Source organism: Rhamphochromis sp. 'chilingali', assembly GCF_963969265.1.
Source record: "Rhamphochromis sp. 'chilingali' genome assembly, chromosome: 13".
NCBI classification, from domain to species: domain Eukaryota; kingdom Metazoa; phylum Chordata; class Actinopteri; order Cichliformes; family Cichlidae; genus Rhamphochromis; species Rhamphochromis sp. 'chilingali'.
The window spans coordinates 36,901,315-36,906,798 of NC_137940.1; positions in this window are offsets into that span (position 1 = coordinate 36,901,315).

Below are 5,484 nucleotides of genomic sequence, written 5' to 3' on the forward strand. Positions count from 1 at the left end.
TGGAATATTTAATGAAACTACTTTTAACGCAAACTGGGACTCTTTGCCATCTTAACATGACTGCTTTGTAAAAGTTTTACTGCTGTTAAACAGTGACTTCAAACTATTTTTCCCCAGTGAAGTGTTTATATGTATGATTCACTACAACATCACAGGCATTCAAACCAAGGATTTCTACTTCTGCATTCATTAGCACTATTTAAAGGTTGCTATTATTGTAGATATTGGCATGTGTTAGTTCATGTTTTTATATTCATAATCTTTGTAATCCAAGAAAAAAGTTATTGCATATGTTAAGTATACATATAAATTCCGTATAAATTATTTTGTGCCAAATGCTACTCACTGTTGTGAACTAATTAAAGCAGTTACTAGGGAAATAGTTTCCGTAGCCCATATTATCCAAATTCAGAGTAGTGTATGTCTAGTCTAGTCCAAGTTTTCAGCAGCTCTTCGTGGCCACACTTTGGGAGCTGTTTAAGCAAGCAGTGGAGACGGACAAGGCACAATAATCCAAAGTTGCAAACAAAAGGACCAAATGAGCAAATATCCTTGACTTCACCTCTTACAAGCTCTTCTCCTAAACCAATGGAGCTAAATTTAGTGCAATCATCTACCGTCATGTGTAATTTGTAACTTATTGTGTGAGCTTCTTCAAACAAACCTCAGATCCATAAAACAGAGTACTAACTAAATTTTTTCCACATTATCTTAATCTTTCAAGTCTTTTTCTTACCTCCTCTGTGTGGGGGACAAACGTTTAAGCAAATGAAGAGGACACTTAAAAAAAATCTCTTCCAAAGTTGCTTGAACTTGCTAACACTATTCAAATTGCTTCAGGAAAGCATTTTCACAGCAAGTTATCCAATTACTCGCCTGCTGTTCATGGCTGAGTCTACATTACAAATTATCCAGAATGATTTGATTGCAGCAGAATAGTGCTATTTACATCAAAACTGCCTGAATAAAAAAAAAAAACAACAAAAAAGTTCAAGGAAGTCTAAAGTGCATGTCTGCCAACATGCATACATACATGTACAAACTGTAAAATGAAAAAAATGACCTTTTCTTATGTAGAAATATTTTAGAAATACAATTGTAGTAGCAATAAAGCCAGGTGTCTGTCACAGTTCGGCTGTGTGGCAGGCAGGAGAAGGACCCAAATGCAAACTCACAGAGTCAAAAGTTAAACTCAAAAAACACAGCTTTATTGCTGGCGTGGAGTGGGACACGAAAAACAATACAAAATAAACTAAACTGGGAAAAACTAAAGCACAAGGAGCCACAGGGAAAAATCACACAGCTATGATGGAGGACGCAACACTGACAAAGAGAAACATGGGGCTTAAATACACTGAGGGATAACGAGGGGGAATGAGCCACAGGAGGAGAGCACAGCTGAGAGTAATTAAGCAGGACGAGGCAAGGGAAGCAAAACTAGAAACATTAACATAGAACAGACTGTGAAAGTAAAACAGGAAACACACTGACGGAACTCAAGACATGTGGACTTAACAGACTGGGGGAGACAGAACATAGGGATCTGAAACATGGAACAGAAAGGCACAGTAGATCAACATGAACATAACAACGCCACAGGGGAAGAGTAAAACTGAACACGATGAACACAGAAACACCAGACCTCTTCACAATAAAACAGGAAACATAATGAGACGTAGACATGACAACCCAAACTTCACAATGTAAGACACAGACATGAAACACATGAAAAGCAGGGGAGATTTACCATAGTTGGAAACACGAGGGGGAAATAATAAGAACTAGAAACACTTAAGCATGATAACAAATGAACTTAGGAACCTGAAGGGCTTACATAAACTAAAACATCAAAATGAACTAAAACTCAAAACACTGGGTCATAAGACCCAGGATCGTGACAGTGTCACAACTTAGTCTGAGTCTGACTGGTACTTATAGCACTGTTGGTCTTTAACTGAGCACACACATTCATACAGCACTATTTTCTATGCTTTTAAGCATTTTCTAACTGTCAGGAAAACACAATGTCTTCATCATCCTTTATTCATCACTATCTTGCTCAAGGACACTCAGATATGTAGGCTGGATGAACCAGGGTTCAAATCATCCACCTGCTTTACTAACAGAGCAGAGTGTTTTGAGCTATCACTCATTAATTTGAAATAGGTCCAATGATACATGGAAATACAAGAAATGAAGTATAAGTATAGGGCTAAAACTGAGACTGTACTATTCCAACAGGTATGTGTAGGTTCTCAATCATCCAGGTCATGGTAGTCTAAGGAGCTTCGAAAGAAAGCGACTGGACTTCTTTAAAATTCTTGAAGATGTTTTAACTCTCATTCGAGAAGTTTCTTCAGTTAAAAAAAAAGGGAGCTGTCCCTTAAGAGGGTCAATGACCAACCATTGATCATGTGCCTCATCACATGAACCAAAAAGGGCGGGGGTCATTATCAGCTGAGGTTTCAAGTCGAACCATTGTGAGACCTTGTCTAAACCTGTCATGTGACCTGTTGAGGTCACCTGATGCAAGATGTGAGTAGGGGTTAAGGGCACCTGGGAAGGGGCCTCAAAACTGCATTCTGCGTGGCTGACATTTGGTGTCTTAAGCCATGGCCTCTGTTCAAAGACAGTCACGGTGGGCATAAATGGCCTCTTTCACTCATTGTTTTAACCATCTGTCTTCTCTGTCCAAAATGTGAACACTGGCATCTTCGAAAGAGTGACCTTTGTCCTTTAGATGCAGATGTACAGCTGAGTCTTGTCCTGCCGAGGTGGCTCTGCTATGTTGTGACATGCTTTACGGAGTGGCTGTTTGGTTTCTCCAATGTACAGGTCTGAGCATCCTCACTGCACAGCATACACTATGTTGTTTAGGTTGTGTTTTGGAGTTTTGTCCTTGGGCTAAAAGGCAAAGACAGAGTATTTCAAAATATATTTTGATGAAGTAATACATTTGTTTCTGTTATGAAGTTACTTGCACAGCTCTACTGTCATGACATGTCATCTTATGTATTATCAGCTGTCACCGGACAGAAAACGTTCCCTCTAAAGCCAGAAGAGAAAGAAAAGGAATACATACATCATCAGATAGCTCTTAAAATATGTGGTTATCCCAACTGGGTCTTCATTGAATCAGCAAAGCTAGACAGGAAAGAAGGTGAGACACCAACTTGGAAGAAACAGAATGACAAACGAAACAACATTTTTATCCCTTATGTAGCAGGTTTATCCAAGAAACACAGGAGAATTTTCTCCAAGCAGCCCAAGAAGTGCAGTCGTTTTCTTTCCAAGCTCCTTAGACTACTATTCCAACAAGCCTGAAAGCCTATAATTGGTATGATCATCTTAGTTTTCCAACACTTTTTGTAATTAGCTTTTTGAAGGACAGTCCAAAGCTCATCTTTGGGTGTTGGGTGCCTTTCATTTTGTTCTTTGGACCAAAAGAGTGGAAGGTCACTGGATTGGTTCTCCAGCTTCATGTCAAAGTATCCTTAGGCAAGATACTGAACTCTGCGCTGCTCCATTGTAGTGTGAACATGTCAATGAATGTTGGGTATACAAGGTATAGAAAAAACATGCTTGAATGATCATGTGTGGTTTGTTAAATGAGGGTTGCAGTGAAAAGTGCGTTCAAGAGTCAGAGTGGAAAGCTGCTAAATAAGTACCAGTCCATTTATCAAGACAACCCTATACTGCTTCAGTAATCTTGTGGGAAGGCCGATCCATGACTTATAGTGTTGTATTGTATGTTTTTCTATCCAAATGTGCTTTTACTGCATTGACAACATATTTGGGATCATTTTCATGCTGAAAAGGTTGAATTGTTGCCAATTAGATGCTTCCAGATGGTATTGTATGGTGGATTAAAAAAAACGACTTTTGTGTGTTCATAGCTCATAGCTTTTTTCATCCCCTTATCCATTTTTAAGGACACACTGCACACCATGGTGGCATATGCCAAATTTCAGGTTTTTCCCTTTGGGCATCACTATGTTGATGCAAAAACAGCATTTTATGTTGGTCGAACTGTGGTGTCGTTGGCATTTTTCTGAGCCTAAAGAAATGGGGAAAAAGACTTCTGCTTTGTGACAGTGCCTTAAGATGCAACTTAAAACTGTGTTATGTTGAGTTGTATGTTATATTTAGACACAACTGGTTCATTTCTTGAGTTAGGACTCAACAAACAAACAAAAAGGCTCCTTTAAATGATCAAGTAAAAGCACTGGGCAGAAATTCATGTTCAATGTTCAAAGACAAACTGGAAAACTATTGCTCAAGAGCACTTTAAAAAAATTAAAGTCTGGATCCTTGGAAGCAAAATATTAAGAAATGAGAAGTGGCTCAAGACTTTTTGTCAGGACGTGCTGTGTGGCAGGAGGATGTAGGACCCACATGCAGGACTTGGAGACTGAATGATAAACTAAAGGCAGCAGCTTTATTGCTGGAGAAAAACCTTAACATGAAATACAGGGAAGTAAACTAGAAACTCAAAACATGAAGCTTAAACTAGAAAACTGGGAAACTAGAAAACAAAACCAGGAAACAGTGAGCTTGAACATTATCAGAAACACTGAGGAAAAACACAGCACGAAGCAGGTACAACACGACACAGAGCAAGGAAAACACAGGGCTTAAATACGCTGAGAGATAAGGATGGAATGGGACACAGGAAGAGAGCACAGCTGGGAGTAATCAGACCTAACAAGACAAGGGAAGCAAAACTGGAAACGCTGACATGAGACATGGACTTTCAAAGTAAAACAGGAAACACGACAGGCACAGATTTGACACCGAACTAAACCTACGCTAAACACGAGGGCACAAGAACAAAACCTAAAACTAAACTCTTAACCAGAATTAAACTGAAACATAGGACAATAATAATAATCAAAACAGCACAACTAGAGAATCAGAATATAAATCATATCACAGAATAATACCAAAATACAAGAAACTAAAAATGCTCGGTCAAAATGACCCAGAACAGAACTGTGCCACTTTTGCTTATACGTTTACACTATGTTACAATATGTGTCTAAAATCTGGGCAATCCATCACCTTACATTTTTAAAGAAATGAAATACAAAAAAGAAATGTATGTGGAGCATTTTAATATGGCCTCACAGCTGATAACAAATAAGCTGACATGTCATGACAGTAGAGCTATGCAAATAACTTCATCACAGAGACACAATTATCACTTCAAATTTTGCAATACATCTTTGCCTTTCAGTCCCTCCACTTTCCTTTACCTTTGCCATTTGCTGGAATCCCAAATACAGTTTTTCTCAGTCGCTTTGGTGCATTTCTCACAACAGAATTAAACATTGCACAACAGTTAGTTCAACCACCACAACATGTAGTCGTTTTGGCACAACCCTGTGGCGGTTTCACGTTCACTGCGTCCAAAGGCAAATGCCTTTGGACATGAAGCAGTTGAGTGAGTACAAATATCTAAAGAATGGTCACGTTTGACTTCCT